Raw genomic sequence first — 17,890 nt, forward strand, 5'->3', positions numbered from 1 at the left:
CAACTTTAAAAAGATGCCTGAATCTTTTTTTTTTTTTAAGATTTTATTTATTTTATTTGACAGAGAGAGAGATCACAAGTAGGCAGAGAGGCAGGCAGAGAGAGAGAGGGGGAAGCAGGCTCCCTGCTGAGCAGAGAGCCCAATGCGGAGCTCGATCCCAGGACACTGAGATCATGACCTGAGCCGAAGGCAGCGGCTTAATCCACTGAGACACCTAGGCGCCCCAAAGATGCCTGAATCTTAAGAAATCTCTGCATGAACTTTCAATAGTCAGGTTTTCTCTATTTATATGTAGAAGAGAGAAGAAATCTAGCCCCTATGTCATAATTTCTTATCATTTGTGTTACATTTAATTATTTGAGTCTATTTTACTTGGTTTATAATGCTATCATTTTCTCCCTCCTGAAATTATGGTAAATTTTTATACACATGCAAATGTTTTAGTATTTAATGCTTTTATAGTATTAGTGGGACCCTTGATGGGACAGTAAATGTTTGTTTAGTCCCATTCCTAGTAAGTTCCAATCTAATAGTATATCAAAGACTGTTTCCTAATCTTTCTTTTAATATAGAGAAGAATGGAATTCTATTACTTCTTTATTGTTTCAGTAAGTATATAGCATCTTTAATTTTGACAAATTATTTTTTAAATCCAATAGCACTTGGTATAATCATCTTTGAAGGCTACAATGTTTGTAATCATCTTCTCATTGGACCCTTATAACAACACATGAACAAGGAAGGGCAAGCAGCTGTTGCTAGAATTCTGATATAACCAAATCTACATGCTTATCTAGAACTGTGGGATACCAAGGCAGTCCTCTAAGAATGGTTTTTACATAAGGTTCTGGTATTTCCTTGTAAGTTGGGTAAAGGATTTTACATCCTTTGTTTCTGGGATTCTCATTCCTGAAGGGAAAAAGACAAGAGTTTACTGCTAATCTCTGATACAGGGCAAGTGTAAGGATGGCTGGATGCAGGGTACTCCAGAAAGCCGGGAAGTGACCCTGAAGTAGGAGAGAAAAATGACATCAGTCACCATTTAGGAAGGTATTTCCTAATTAAAACTAATTCCTACTCCAAAGTAATTCCTTCAATCAATCTCTATTATTCTACATCCTTTTATGTTCTTTAAAGCACTTACCACTCTCTGAGACTTTTGGTCATTTCCTTCTTAGCATATGTCTTACTCCTATAGAACTTGTGATTTTGTAGGGACGGGGGACCTGGTCTTTTTTGGCTATCACTGAATCCTTAGCATCTAGAATAACACTGACAAACAGGAGGAGCTCCATAAATATTTCTCTCTGTGATATTAGTTGCAGGTCTCATATGAATAAGCTTAAGAGTAATGTTCCTAAATGAGCTGTACCCTGTTCATATAAGAGTACATTCAGGCTGCTATGACAAAAATGTTATAGGATGAGTGCCTTAACAACAGATGTTTATTTCTCACAGTTCTGGAGGCTACGAAGTCCAAGATCAAGGCATCAGCAGGTTTGATACCTGATGCAGACCTGTTTCATGATTCGCGGATAATAGTCTTGATGTATTCTCACATGATAGAAGGAGTGAGAGAGCTCTCTCTCTGAGGTTTTTTGTGTAAGGGCACTAAATCTCATTCATGAGTCCCACCTCCCAATACCATTGCACTGGAGGTTAGGATTTAAACATATGCATTTTGAGGGGACACAAACATTCAGTCTGTTACAGGGAGCTTGCTCTGATTCCTATATTGGCTACTATACTTTTGCATATGACAGAAACTGAACTTGAACCAATTGAAGCAAAATGAAATTCATTTCTGTTGGATAGATACTAGAGTGGATCAAAATTGGAAGAACCAAAAAAGTGGACAGAGAAATGAAAGTGGTTCAGATGACCTTTCGGGTTAGAATACTGGCTTCAAATGCCCTGAGAACGTTCTCAGTCTCTTCATTCTCTCAGACTGCCACCATATACTTGGATTTTTGGCTAAAAGCAGCTCCCGAGCTTAAATTCTCACAAATGAGGCCTGAGGGGAAAAAGGGCTATTCCTCCTAGCTTCACCTGTCTCCAAGGAAGTGGTACAAGAGAGAAAAAAGACCATATAACTAAACCAGTGAAAGACTGACTCATCTAGAGAACGGAGAGCAGTTCCCAGAAGATGTGAAGGATGCTGGACACAAAGAATATGTTTACTTAGTAACTGTACTCAGTTCCAAGTAACAGAAAATAGCAAAATCATGGAGTAAAAATAAAGGTTTTATTTGCCTCACGTAAATGAGAAACCCAGAGGCAGGCAGTCAAAGGTACTTGAGAAACTTCTAAATCACTTCTAGAACCTAAATTACTTATTTATTTCTTCTAAGCCATCCTTAGTATGTACTCATCATTCTTGGTCACAAAACGGCTGCTCTAACCATGAATACCATGCTTGTGTTCCAGGTCATTCTAGTCAGCAATGTGCTGTGACACTTGATTTGACCCTACATTGTTTTGTTTAAGCCTCATGAGCAGTGTTACCAGCTAGTTGCAGTCTTGATTTAAAGCATGACATAAGCCAAGGAAGGTAGGGCACCAGGAGAAGCATATGAATTTATGTCAGTCAGAATGAAACAGGGTTTTGTCAGTGTGTGTGTTTGTATGTATTTGAGAGGAGTCAGATTTGAAGCTGCTCTTGACGGCACCATGTGCAGCAGAATAGTTTGGAGCCAACCAAGTCCACATGAGTTTTTCTGTTTTCATAGTGCATAGATGGGAATGATGAGACAGCAGTGGGTCAGTTTGCCAGGAGACTGTGGTACTGGATGCAGGAGAGAAGGAGAGCATTAATTGTTTTCCACTCCAACTTTAGTGCCTCCTCAGGTATGAGGAGTGCCCTCTCCAAGTGCCGAGATTGTTGTTCTTCTCCCATAGTTATGAAATTGATGTATCCACCCCAGGATAACATCACCTTTCTTTAATCAGCTCTGACTTGTACCAGACCTTTTGCTTAAAAGGGTAAGGTACATGTGAGACAAGGCATTTTTAACAAAACTTACAGAGACCCATAATGTCCTTCATTTTGACCCACATGGGCCATGAAGGAGAGAGCTCATGTATGAAACCAAGTGGTCATCATCCTTATGATTTGGAACTTTGTCAGTCTTGAGAGATATTCTGAGTGATTGAACCAGAATTATGTTCAGTACCCTTCAGCCACTTTTGTCAGGACTATGAGCCAAAGAGTAAGCCAAAAAGAATGGTGCAGGATTGATTTTTCAGGAAGGAAAGACTGGACATGCCCAAGAATGGTCAGTGTTGGATGCTGTGCGTGTGGTGGGTTTGGATGGTGGGTGAAGAACCTTGAGTTTGGAGACTCACTGCTTTTAGAACAAGCCCAAAGTAAGCTAACTCTTTGGTTTTTTTGTTTGTTTTTGTTTTAAGATTTTATTTATTTATTTGACAGACAGAGATCACAGGTAGGCAGAGAGGCAGGCAGAGAGAGAGGAGGAAGCAGGCCCCCTGCTAAGCAGAGAGCCCCATGCGGGGCTGATCCCAGGACTCTGGGATCATGACCTGAGCCAAGGCAGAGCCTTAACCCACTGAGCCACCCAGGCGCCCCAGCTAACTCTTTGTTTTGGAGGGAGACATTATTTCATCTTTTACAGTTTGCTTGTTGTAGATATAATCCTGAGAAATGGCCTGGGTAAAGAGTGGGCATTGCATTCTTAGCCTGTTTTGCATGACATAGAAGAGGAAGAAAGACCAGGGAGGAGTGTCTCTTACAATAGAAACTATAAGAAACAACCTCTGAAACTTATTTCTGTCTTGGCCAATGGGAAGCATGGTTTAACATTACTCAGTTTCCTTGAGAAGAGAACCCCCCACTAAGGAAAATTTTCTGTTTGGTCTTGATACGAGTAATAATAACTGGGCTTCTCCCTAACTGTTGGATATATGGAAAGGGATCCTTTTTCTTCCTTCTTGTCTATTGGAGAGGCTAAAATCAAATATGTGCAATCTCTGGCACAAGGAGGTCTTTGATAAATCATGTGAATGAAGGCTCCAGAACTAAAAAGTGGGATGTGTATTTTATGGGGGACTCACTCCTGGTTCCATTTTTTCCCTGCCCCTTTATCCCTTTATCTCATTTTTCTTACTTTTATTTAAATCTGGATCAAAGATCCACACCTTTTATTTTTTGTAAGCTGGAATTCACATCTAGGTCTATGAATTCTGGTGCCCTATATTGTATCTAGTTCTATTCTCTTTGAAGTTGGAAAACAACTGGTTAATATTTTTATCTTAAACAATTTGTGGAGAAAGTTACTCAGTCTGTCTCCTCTGTCACTACCATGTTGTTTCTGTTTCCAGTGGTTTAGTCAGTTCTGTTATTTCTCTCTGTACTCCAGACTTGCATGTTTTGTACACGTAGACCCAGACCCTCAGATGTTAATTTGAGACTTCTCATCTTTTTTTAAGCCAACATGTTCAGACCTTTTAGCTATGTATATTACCAATAACCATATTAAAGCTATTTTTCCCCCCACACAAACAATACCACAGTCACTATGTCCATTGTTCTTCATCCTGTTTGGACAAATCATCTTATTTCTTTTACTTCTTTTTGGACTGAAAATTTACGAGGACTTGTATGTTATAATTCCCTGCTATAGGCAGACAGAAAAATACATTGTTCATCCTAGCTATGCCCAGGTAAACACTCAGAATTCAGAAGCTGCCTAGAAGTATCAAATGTTTTTATTATATAAATGCTTGATCACTTGTTTATGCAACAAAAATTAAAAGCTGAAAAATGAATGGACATATTGCATAATCAAAGAAGGGTTTAAAAAAACTGCAAGTGGTGTGACCAAATCTGACTACTGAGGTAGTGATCCAGTTGATTACTCTGTCCTGGAGCAAAGTTACCTGGAAAGCAGACATTTTGAGAACACAAAACAATGTGCAATAATTTAACATTTTCTTTTTAAAATCAACCTGTGAATTAAATTCTAAGTTTGTGTAAATGTATCACCATCAATGAAAAGATGGGGGTAGATGTCCCAGATACCTAGATATTTAACTTATATTTACTCTCTTCAAATAATTTACCGGGATTTCAGTAAGAAGGACAATTTTTTTAGTGATTGTTTAAGCCATCCTCTTCATTTTATGTGCTTTTGTTGACCTTTCATTTTGTCCATTCTTTCACTCTCTACCATATTTCATGTAACGTATAATGCAATTGGTAATACAGTACCAAAAGTTTGAAAAGAAGTTACAAAAATAAGAGTCATCATGAATTCAGAGACCCAAATATCTAAACCCTACTGAGACTCAAGCTTGATATTTTATTGCCTTGTTTGACAATGAGTTCTTTTACTAAGTTAGCAAAACATATCTGTCATTATCCTTTTCCTTATAAGTAAAACCATGGATCTCATTGTAGGTAAACCTCTATATATTCATGACTCAAATTTTGTAGCGGTAGAGAACACAGAATATACTGTGAAAGCTAGGCCTGAAAGAAATCCACACATTTAAAAACAAACAAACAAACAAACAAACACTACTTTTACATGTTTAAATCCCCTCATACTGTATGCTTATTATTTAAAATTAAAGGACAGAAGTCATATTGAGAAACAGTAAATTAAGAGACAAGATGTGGAGACTACAACTATTTCACTTGAATAGAACCAACCTCATTCTTTTTTTTTTTTTTTTTCCTGGCAGGAAAGGAAAATTTAACAATCAGAATAATGAATAGGCTTCAATAATGGGGGCAATGCAGCTGTTATTTTGGCTGTGTAAAGTATCTGGGTTTTATACATTTCTTCCCCTTCTCAAAACTGTGGCTGAAATTTTTAAAAAGTTTATTCTAAATACTTTCCAAAATGAGAAAACTTAAAAAATGAGAATTCACTTTTTAAAATTTATTTATTCATTTATTTTAGAGAATTCACTTTTAAATATATTCGCTACATCACGTTTCAGTCAACTTCCGGCAGCAAAACCAGTGTTGGCAGTTTTACCAACTGTTTGTAACCAGTTCAGTTGGGTCTGGCTCTCAGTTGTTAATATAGTACTACTGATCTTAATTTGTAGGACCACAAGGGAATGTTTAAATAAAAGAACACTCGATTTCATAGTAGTTTTTAAATGAAAACATATGTATCTGTAATAGGGCTCTAAAATTTTTTTCGGTAAGTACTTAATGTGTGGCATCTGCTAGGTATAGTGTGTCTCTTTCAGTTTTTCTGAGGAGACACATCAAACTCAGTAAAATTAATATTTTAGATGTTGGTATCTTGGGAGTTATCAGAATTAAGAATGCCCAGAGAAGGAAGATTGTTGTTCAGTTAATTTTCCTTTTATACATAATCCTTTATATTGTATTTAGGGCGAGAAGAAGAGGAAGAGAAGAACACCTCAAGATACCTTTTCAAAGAAGAAAAGGTTGACTTGAAGAAGTTCACTTCTAAAATTTGATATGCACAGTTTGTTTGGTGGGACAGGTAAGACATAGACATGGGATTAATCACTTGTGTACTTGGGATTCTTCTTTTTTTTAAAGATTTTATTTATTTATTTGACAGACAGAGATCACAGGTAGGCAGAGAGGCAGGCAAGCAGGTTCCCTGAAATGGGCTCGATCCCAGGACCCTGGGATAATGACCTGAGCTGAAGGCAGAGGCTTTAACTCACTGAGCCACCCAGGTGTCCCTATTTGGGATTCTTACCCAATACTTCAAGTTCCTTTGAGTAGTTGCAGTGTTTCAGTCTATAGTCACTAAACTTAAATTACCATTTTATAATACACTCTTATTAATGGAGTGAGGATTGATAATATTAATTTTTAAAAATTGATAATAACCATTAAAATGACGTTACATTTTAGGTGTCTTGCATCACCCACATTTCCCTCCACTTCTCAGGACATAGATTTTCATGTTTATTAGTATCCCTCTCATCTTCTTTAGGATTCCCAAGTACTATGTCTTTGCTATTTTTAACATAAGTGACCAAATAAATCCAAGATGAACTTCGTGCAAATCAGCTAGGGTCAAATATTGTATCTTCCTAATATGTATTAGCACCCCCTCAATATCTCTAAATATGTTAGGGGGATTAAGATTGCCTCAAACATTTTTAAAGATCTTGAATACATTGGACAAAAATAAAGCCCTCTCCTATTAAGGATATTTCTAGAATATGGGAATATAGACTGATATAAATCTCAGTTGATTTGCCTTAAAAATTTCCCCATATTTTGAGAGCCATATATAGTATATATCCGTACTTGAATACACATATACATTGTGTGTGTACACTTTGATTTGAGTCCAGGCTCCATCACCTGCTAAGTGTATAAGCTTCGACAAGTTATATAACGTCTCTGTGACTCAGTTTCCTTATTTGTAAAATAATATAATAAAATCAGGTACCTCATGGGGTGGTTGTGAGGATTAAACCACCTCATGAGGTGGTTGTGAGTTCATGCATGAAAAGCACTTTAGAACATGCCTGTAAAGTTAGCGGGATTCAGAAACTTGAGTCATTATTATAATAGGGATCATATGAATATATACTTATGCATATATAATATAGAATTGCCTAGTCTACATAGTAAGATGATTTTATGTATTTATATACATTGCTAAATGCATTTTATTTGTAACATGTAGTATATGTTTATATTCCATATATGGCACATTTTGATTTTCTTGAAAATTTCAGGTATCTAGTGACCAATATGAGAATACCAACGTAGCTTATGTCTGGACTATACATAGTGTAAATTTGGCATTTTAAATGTACCCACTTAATGAATTAATATTTCTCGCTGAAAACTGGCTCTAATACACGTGTGAGTGGCATCAAGGTGAAGTGGAAGAGCACAGGTTTAAAGCAGGAGCACTAGGAATGACACAACGGCTTAGAAGCCATATGATTTCAGGCAAGTCACTTAACCTCTCTGAGCTTTAGTTTTTTCATCTGCAAAACAGGGATGCAATTTCTTGCACGTTTGTAGTGAGAAGTAGAAGTACATAAAAGAAGTCCTTGGCCAAGAGTCGGCACATAGTAAATGCTTGATAAATGGAAACACTGATCTTTAATGTGTCAGTCCCACTTCAAACGTGGCTATTTTTTTAAAGCCCAATACAAACAAACATCGCACTGGAAGTGTTTGATCAGCTATGCTGTTGCTATATGATGATCACGAGGTAGTCTTAAGGGCATGTGGTTCCAATAACCATAATGGAATTTCTGCTGCCTGGTGGAGCAAAAGGGAAGAGGTTGGTGTAACTCAGGTTTCATCAGTATCTTAAACCAGGCAGCTTGCAACTTTGCCCCTTCTCTGGCTCTGCCCAGCCTCACCTCTCCTGCCAGTAAGAAGCCCCAGAAGCAGTTACACTGAAAAAGCTGTAAGAATCTGAAACCCGGAGCGCTGGCAGCACTCTGCTTGGTGGGGTTAGGCCATGCAGGCATGTTTGTCACCCAATGGCCGGAGACCCAGGGGAAAAAGACTCACTCTGTCCCTTTATTTTAACTGAGTCTGAGAGAAGTGGTTTAAAACCTCAGGCAGTTCACTGTAAATGGCAATTTATTTTCAAGTGTTACATATTTTCATATAATTGGTAGTAAGGGGCCATTGCTTTTTTGTAGTTGGGCCTGATTCACCTCTTGCACCTTATATTAGGATCTGGGTCTGACATAGTAATAGCTAATTGTGAAAAGCAACTACATATGTACTGTGAAAGTAAACCATTTAATGTATGCCAAGAATACCTTAGAATAAAAATAATGCTTAATAGTTCAAGGGGTAGTGCCATTATCGATAAATTCTTATGAATTCCTATTACTGGGTCTGACATGAAGCTTGCATGATATAAGAAATGTGAGGAAAGGTGGCATATAGGAAAGGTGTTTCATGCACACGTGCAGAGAATTTTTTTCACACAGTTGGTGAAGCCACATTGATCCAGCAGTTTGAATGTTATTATTATCCCTGGTCTCTCTCATTAAACACTTAAGAAAACATAGTAAAATTGTTTAAGGATACACATTTAGAATGCCATATCCAGAGCTATATCCAAATAGCAAATGATTACACTGCTTATAAATTCGAGGCAGATGATAATTTAGAGTCCCCGTGAAAGCCCCGAGTTTATTTGATTGTTCTCTTAATTACTGGGCTCTATGCTATCAAATATTTGTGGAAGAGGAAGCTTTTCTTTGTGGGAATGGATAATAACTATGCTTACACTTTGAAAATTTTGCCTTGAGTTATTAAGATTTGCATTTCTCACTTTTGTTCCAAGGAAAGGTGTTTTGCCATTTTTAGAAAGCAGGTACCAAATAATCAATCATCAAACACCCCAGAAAGTTGCCACTCCAGACAAGTGCAAAATCTCAGGTATTAGCAATCCACCTCCAGAAACAAATCTAGGAAGGGTGGAAACGTGGAGAAAGGATATATCACTTTTCTAGGTGAATATATTGTGATTGGTATGTGTTGCGTGCATTAAGAAACTGTATTTGCTTACTAGCTGCCATTTAGAAACCAGCCAGAAAAAGTCTGAGAGAGACCGCACAGACAGGCAAGCCATAAGCCTCCCTCCCAAGCTGCTTCAGTGCCCTGCTCTTCCAGGCGCGTGAAGAATAAACAGACTGTGGTCATTGATCTCCTGGTGGTGTTGTTGCACTCTGGGAAATGCTGGGGGGTGCCCAGGGACGCGGCGTAGTCAATGGATGCGCATCTGAAGAAAAGCAGCGAGAGGAGGAAAGAGAACATGCAAATCGGCCAGAGAAGAGGAAGGGAAGAGCGAGAAAAAGAAACGTGTTGCTCGTATTGTGTCTTAATCTCTTACCCGCTGCGGCCCTCGTGACATCTCCCTTCTTGGACGCCAGGTCTAGGGAGATCTCTCGGGACCCCAGAACCCCAGAGTCCCCCCGCCCCCCGTCCACCCTAGTGTGAGATTTAATAGGGTTCTTCTTTTTTTTTTTTTTTCCTTTTTTTTTTTTTTTTTACCCCTGGCAACCGGGCAGCTGTTCTAAGTCAATGAAAGTAAGATTGGAAGAGATAAGCGCCGGAGCAGCCTGGGAGCTGTCAGAGCACACACTTAGATCAGCCCCACAGCTTCGGCCCCGAGCATTACCTACGGAGTTTCTTCCCTTCGTGATGTCACTCTGAGGGTCTCTCCCTCTCTTGCCTTCACGCGCTGTCTCCAGTGTCGCTGGACTCCAAAGCCCAGCGCCCAGCCTTTCCCCCTCTAAACATCATTCTTTGGTTCTTGGGCATCGGGTCACTTAGGTTCACCCCCACAAAACAAAACCAGTTCAATCACCCGGAGGCAGGGGTGAGAGCGCCTCAAAACTTTTCTCCCCCCGCACCCCAAGGAGTGGGTGGGCTCAAAGTGCCGGCGGCGGGACCCGCGGGCGCGCAGCCGGGCTCGGGGAGGTAGTGGTCGCTTGAAACACCGAACCTCTCGCGGCTCCAGCCTTCGCGCCGGGCAAACGGCGGCTCGCCTCCCAGAAGGTTCCGCGGACGCCCGCACACCCCCACACGCACCCCCTGTGCGAGCTTTACTGTGTGCAAACGGGGGTGAGGGTTAAGTAGGGGCCCAGGTAATGGTTCCAGGGCAGCGGGTGAGGTTCCAGCGCAGGGAAGAAGTTGACAAAGGAGACCTGACTAAACAGGAATGCGTATTTATAGATGCGAGCTCCGCCGAGATCCGGAGATAGCCCACTCTCCTTGCCTCCTTCCCCTCCTGCCATTCCATTTTATCGCTCCTTTAAGTGGAGGGCAGATTTTTTTTTTTTTTTTTTTTAAACATTCCTGCACCGTGTGGTTAATCACCGCGTTATTTACAATCTAGTTACTCTGCAGCAGACGGGGAAGCAAACTCTGGGGCTCCTTGGCTTCGGATGGACAGAGAGGGCGGCCAGGCGGCGAGCTGCAGGAAGGAGGTCAGGGTGGGTTTACGGGAGCTCGGGTGCGACCTGGAGGGAGTCGGAGCCCCCGGCGCCGCCCCCGCGCCCGCGCCCGCCCCCGCCGCACCCCCCGGGGCGGGCGCCGGGCCGCGGTGACCGCCGGCTGGTGCGCTGCCCTCGCCTCCCCCATTGTTCCTACTGTCTTTTTGCCTTTTGTTATTTGCACTCGCATTGTGTTGTTTGTCTCTGAAGCCGCCTCATGACCAGCAAAGGGATTTCACCTCGTCCTTGAGAGCCACACGGGGAGCGAGAGCGAGCGAGCGAGAGCCGGGGGGGAGAGGGACACGCGCGCGCGCACACACACAGACACACACACACACATACACACACAGAGTGAAAAAGGCGAGCCACCAAAACCCATCTCCAGTCTCCTCCCGGGGGCCCCCAGCCCGCCACTGTGCCACTTTGCATCCCACGCCAGAGGAGACATTAAGGAGACCCGGTAAGGTGCGTGAATCGCAGCGTTTTAACTTTGTTGTTCGTCCCGATGTTGTTGTGGGCAGACCTCCAAGGCGCAGAGCTCCCCTCAGCCGCTCGCCGTGCCCGCCACTCAGCACTCGCTCCCGGCTCCAGCTGGAGAGCCGGCTGAGGAGGGAGGGGGCCGCCACCGGAGTTTCCTCAAGTACGGAGGGAGGGGGACTGGGCTGGGGGTGAGGGGGAGGCGGGAGGCGGCTCGAGACTCGAGGTGGCCCTGTCATCCTCGGGGGGCGGCCGGCCGGGGGGGGGGGACCCCGGAGCGTGGGCTTGGCCCCCGTTCAGGAAATGGGATAACTTTGGAGATGTGTTGGGGAGCCTGCGCGCCGCTGCCGGTATTGTTTTGGAAGTGGTGGAGGTGGTGATGCGAGATGAGGGCAGGAGTGCAGCGGAAAGCCGGGGCGAGCCTGTGCATCTCGGCTCACGCTCCAGCCGCAGACCCTCAAAGTTGGACAAAGCTCTTCACCCTTCCTGCAGTATGACCGTGGCCCCCAGCCCACCCCGCAATCTTAATATCCCCCCTTTTCGTCTTTTTGTTTCGCTTTCTGCAATCCCTCTCCCTACTCGTCCTCCTCCCTCCCGCCCGGAATTTTCGGAGACAAGTCTCATCCTTCAGAATTCTAGGGATTCCAGCGACCGGAAGCTTTAATTTTCCTTGCAACTACTTTCCTCCCCCCACCCCCCTCAGTGTACGAAGCGAAACCGCTCACGTGTTGTGTCACTCTAAGCGCGGGTTTGGGAAATCTCGCTTGCACTTTGGGCTACGGTCATCAGCCAGGAAAAGAGGTTATACGACTTGAAATCAGGCTGGATCTGGAAATGTTTGTGTTTGATAGTAGCAGTTTCTTGAGAATTGATCTGCTGGCATCGGGTGCACAGGGAGGACTTTGACATATTTTAATAGTCATTTTCCGTACACTTTGCAAAGCGAGTATATTAATACATAGATTGACCCTGGTGACTGTCTGAAGACGCTGGCCCCCGTGACTAAAATCAGAGTGCGGTGCCTGTGAATTCATTTTAATGTCTTCCCTTCTCAACTAAAGCAGGTCAAAATGAGGAATTCTGTGAGTATTCAGAGCCATAGTCTCAGTGTCAGCCAACCCAGGCACTCTGGGTGGCAGTCAACTGTACTTCTTCAGAAAAGTTTAGGGGATTTGTTCTATCCCACTTGAGAGCCTCACAATATCCAGATATCCAAAGTAGTTTGTCAAGAAAGGCATGAGCCGATTTCCCCAGAGACTGCCTTGAGGCTCAGCACAATTCTTCAGTCCAGGGCAAGACCAAGGGAGATCTGTGGGATTTTGGGTAATAAGTGTGGGAATCTGCAAAGGGACTAGACAGAGTGATTTGTTTCCTTGCTGCTCATAAATAATGGCCTCTAGTATCCTTAAAAAAAAGAAAGAAAAAAAAAAGCCCACGCAAACAAAACAGGCCAATGAAGTAGGCGCGTGGGAGATTTGTAGGCAGTGGACATTTCAATCAGAAGAAAACACAGCAGAGTTTTTGATCAGGATTACAGGAGTGAGGCTCGATTGCCAAGAGTGATTAGGTTAAGGGCCAGATGGTTTTAAAGTATACAGAAATGTTTTTTAAGTTTGACTTTTACAGAACGAAAAGGAGGACGATTTCTTAGAGTCTTTACAGAACTGCAAAATTTTGATCTAATTTTGAAGGAATTCAGCTTTATGTGAACTGTTGTTAGCTCTGATAGGGAAAGAATCTGGTTTCAAATGTAGATACATGGAACAAAGTTTCTGGGGGGTGCTTCTTCCCGATTTAAATATAGCTTCCAGGCTGAAGCCTAGATAAATTCAGTCACAATGACATAAAATCAAAAGTACTTACACTGAAAGTTCTCTTAGGCATTGTGCAAAGTTTTCCTGCAAATTATGTCATCAACTGTTTATTCCTCAGAACTGTGTTAGATAAAAATCATAAGCATCACTTAAAACTGATGCAATACAGCTTTAAATCCTCAGACTAGTAGGGATTGCTTTTGTTTGCCTAAAAGGTAGATCTTTCATCACACGAGTTGTTTAAAAACATTTAATTGTGGGGGTGGGAAGGGATGTGCATAATTATTTAGTTATTTGTGTTAATTATATAGTAGCATACTTGCTTGAAATTTTTTTTTTTCTTTCCAGTGGTCTTCTAACAATCTTGTACATGAAGAATTAATAGAGTTTTTTGTTTGCTTGTGGGTTTTTAAAAAATCCCTTTCTGTAGCCTTTTGGAATGGGCAATATTGAAGCAATCTGAGATAGACTTGAAAGAGTAAACTTAGTACAGAAAAAAAGAGCTTTAACTCTTAACAGAGAAACTCTGTATTAGTTTTGTTGTTGAGCTTAAACAGTTCTGGTTGAATGGCATGTTATATACAGCGTTCAAAACTCTCAAACTTATTTGGTAAATAACCAGGCATTTGAGATTCAGTGGTTATTTCAAGTTAACTTAGTTCTATACATGTAAATGCACATCCTGTTTAGACTAACACATGACTTTGTGAAGGAAAAAAAAAATGAATATATGCTTATAAAGATGTTATCTGTGGAGTGTATGGAGTAAATAGTAAATAACAAAAGAGTGAAGTTTATACTCAGGTATGATGGCTTTTTTTGGGGGGGGTCCTTCTGGGGAGTAAGACATGAGCTATAGGGAAAGTTTAAAATTTCATTTTCCAGTTAAAAGAATGGATTTGAATGCTTGAATAATTTTTTTTAAAGCAAATGAAAACTATGATTAAAAAAGCATACTGTCTTCTTGAAAAAACACTACTCATTTACTGACAGGCAGTCATTGTTTTGAAGTCATGTTCAGATTGTATAAAAATGCAATATATAGGGCAGGATAAAACTTGTTTTTAGTGATCTCCTAAAGTACACAGGATTTCAAATAACTCAGAGTTCTAAGGTTGAATACTATTTAGATTTCCATCAGGTAAAATTGTGATGTGATTGATTGGCATACCCTGGATGTTCTACCCAATATCCAATCACCTGCAGTGGTAAAAATGCTATAATTAGAGTTTTGAGAGTAACCTAGAAAATTTATTTGTCTAGGCCTGAAGTCAATGCATTCCCTCACATACTCGTCACAATTTTTTTAGCCTGAGAAATGTAGGCTTATTTTAAAGGCAAAGAAAGTGCTTGGCTGTTTCAAATAAACTATATCCTGAACCTAGATTTGTAGATAGTTAATAAAATAAAAGTCCAATTTTGTTCCAAACATTGTTTAAAACACCAATTTGTAAATTGTCTACATTTGGTTTTCATATGTTAATGATTTGGGATCTGAAACTTCTTTCAGAAAGGCATTTTGGTTTATCTTAAAAAACACCACACAAAACTGTCTAAACAACTCTGTAAATAAACTGTTCCAAATGCCTCAATTTGATGAATGAATTAAAGAATTATAGTTCTTAATCCAATTATGATCAGTCTTGTTATTCCATTTCCCATTTGGGGGAGCTTGGGGAGTGGGAATGGTAAATGATTCTCAAATGTGAGTAGGGTCTTTGTTGTTTATTTTCTGTGTGTGATGTAACATAAATAATTACTGATACCTAACAGGAGAAAGATTTTAGATGTAGAAAAGTTATTTAATGATTTTCAATTAAACTAGGAATTCATTTGCATGAAAAGTTGCTCTTAATGGAAGAGTCAAACAAAATTTTTAAGAATACAAAGAAAGGATCTAACCTTTTGCTTAAAACTAATGGATTTTTATATTTCAAAGGGGAGAAATGGAGCACTTACCGCTCAGTAGTGGGACAGATATTTAGGCACTCTTAGTTGCTTTTAGCTGGGCCATGTTGGGACATTTCTGTGGTGCCTTTTTTTTTTTTTTTTTTTAAGATTTTATTTATTTATTTGGCAGTGAGAGAGAGAACATGAGCTGGGGTAGTGGGAGAGGTAGAAGCAGGCTCCCCGTGGAGCAGGGAGCCTCATCAAGCGGGACTTGATCCCAGGACCCTGGGATCATGACCTAAGCCGAAGGCAGATGCCTAATGATTGAGCTACCAGGTACCCCTCTGTGGTGCTAACCTAACTTTGTTCAGTTTGTGTTTAAACTTTACTTTGTTTATAAAGTTTAAACTTTACCATGTTCAATTTCCTTGTGCTTAAAATTAAGGGAAATATGCTTTTGGGGTTGTTTCCTCCAAATTCCTACCCCTTTAACTGCCTACATGGGTGCTTTTGAATGCTCTCTATCAGGGCCCTGAACCATAAGATGGGCCCTTGATAACATCCTGGTTTGCTTTGCAGGACCCTTCTGAATTCCTGCCCCATTTGACCAATTTAACCTCTGGCTCATAAGCTAATTAATTCAAAAGTGTTAATAGCTCATGATGGTTTAATTCTCTAGATGTGGTTATTATTATTATTACTGTTATTGTTGCAGTCTATTATGGCTGTTTAATTCCTTTGAGAAAGAGTTGGGGAGATTACAGGTATAAAGTGAAACTGCCAGAGGAGATATTTATGAAGATAGGGATTTTTTTCAGTACTACTCAAATCATACCTTATAGGCAAGTAATTAGTCTGCTTACTGGTAAGAATGTTGGGCAGAAATATTGATAAAAGTAGGGGGGAAATGAATGTATATAAGGACTATATTAAATAATCATCTTTAAAAATTGAACCTTAAAAATAAACAAACCGGGGGGGGGGGGAATATATCTCTAGGAGAGGTGGTATTGAATTCTATAGGTACAGGTCCACCCATTCTTTATTGTTTAAAGTTCATTGTAAATTAAAAAGGAAAAGAAAAACCTGATTCTATCTTTGATGCTCAATTACTTGTCATTCAGTTATTTTGTGATTATATGCTATCACGTGTCCAAAGGGGACAAATAATGCAGCCATCAAAGGGATGGAAGGGCTCTGGCTTGACCTCCAGTTGAATTCCCTGGAAGCTCAGGGGTATTGTGTTGTCACATGCAGCCCCAAATAAAGTCTTAGATGTAGGGATCTCAGGAAGGAACTGGGATGCAAGAGGCAATCCCACTCACTTTGGGAGCTTCTCAGTTTAGGTCTATGTATAATTCTTCCAAGACTTCGCTTGGAGTTCCGAGTGTTCAGTGCTCTGCCCTGTTTACTCAGCTCCAAAGCTGGAGATTATAATGCTTTCTCTTATACAGATACTGCATGGATTACACTGGATATTGTGTATCAGATTCTTAGCATAGCATTTGTCATGAACTAGGTGCTTAGTACATGTTAGCTACAATCTTCTGTCCTAGTTAAGTCTTTTTGGTCATTAATAATGTTTGAAGCTTAATTTCGTACTTGCTTTGGACTTATTTGAGTCCAAGAAGAAAAATATATCACTTCCCTGAGGCTGAGATCAACACTTTAAAATAGTGATTCAGTTAACGTCTATATATGATCTCTGACAATGTGGTTTTATTAAGATGCTGTATTTGGTACAAGTGTGAATTCTATCTTTTATTCATAGAAATGTTCCTTCAGTAATTAACATTTTATCCTACATAATAGGTGAAGGCAAACAAAAACTCTAGGACCTCACTATAGATCTCTCTTCTTGTTATCCTTTCTGATTTCCCATTACAGATACACACTAGTGAAAGTTTATTGTGACTTTATCCATAGATAGTTATCTACCTCTGAGTAATATGGAGTTATAGTACATGTAGACAGAGATTCCACTTGGGAAAAGAAATAAATCTGACTTTGTAATGTTTGCCCTTTGGAGTCAGCTGTTCCTTCAAAGAGAACCTCCTAGACTTGTTTATGTTGGGTACAAGGAGAAAGGCACAATAAATATATGATTACCTGTGTGAAGAGATGATGTGTAGTAATGTGGAAAAATTAGTGGATGTTTCTTCTTTCAGTGATAGGGAAAATTTCTCTGTAAGTATCGGCTTCCTTTGCTATCCGAAAGTAGAGCATTCCAGTGAAACCTTTCATGAGCTGAAATGGTGTAAAGTGAAGAAGCAATTACCATTTTTATAAAAGCAGAAATCCTCTTTGGATTAGTGAAAACAGGTACTAATGTAGGTGTTTCATAAAAGCAAAATGGTGTAATGCCAACTTTTGGGTAGTGGGGTAGGGGAAACCTATGCAAGTGACCAAAGATAAAGGAAATGCTTTTTTGAAAAGCAAATAAATAACTTAGGTATTGCATTGATTTGGATCCCTCAAGAAGCAGATGACAGGAGGTGATTAGACATGTACTAAGAGGGCAGAAAGCTGGGAGAGTCTTTCAATTGTGATGCTGGCTTGACACTTATGGAAGGAGAGACAGAAGGGAGGAGAAAGCTCTACTGTCATGCAGTCCAGGACAGGTTTGTCCCAGCAGATGAGAGTCAGCCATTGGAAGAGTCCTCTGTCCCCGGTCTGTGTTCAGTCACTGGATGGGAACAGCCCCCTTGAAGCATGGCCTTGGTGCACAACTGTTGCTAGAGACGCGGGGGCAGCAGGTGGGC

General features: G+C 40.6%; 1 long non-coding RNA gene across 1 annotated transcript in view; it reads left to right on the forward strand.

Moving 5' to 3' along the window:
* The first annotated feature begins 11,110 nt into the window (after window positions 1-11,110).
* Window positions 11,111-17,890, forward strand: part of LOC309868580 — a 358,629-nt gene continuing 351,849 nt past the window's right edge. Inside the window, exon 1 of the long non-coding RNA XR_014313736.1 lies at window positions 11,111-11,412. This is a non-coding gene — a long non-coding RNA (uncharacterized lncRNA). The remainder of the gene's footprint in view (window positions 11,413-17,890) is intronic.

Source organism: Mustela nivalis (genome assembly GCF_964662115.1).
Source record: "Mustela nivalis genome assembly, chromosome: 7".
NCBI lineage: Eukaryota > Metazoa > Chordata > Mammalia > Carnivora > Mustelidae > Mustela > Mustela nivalis.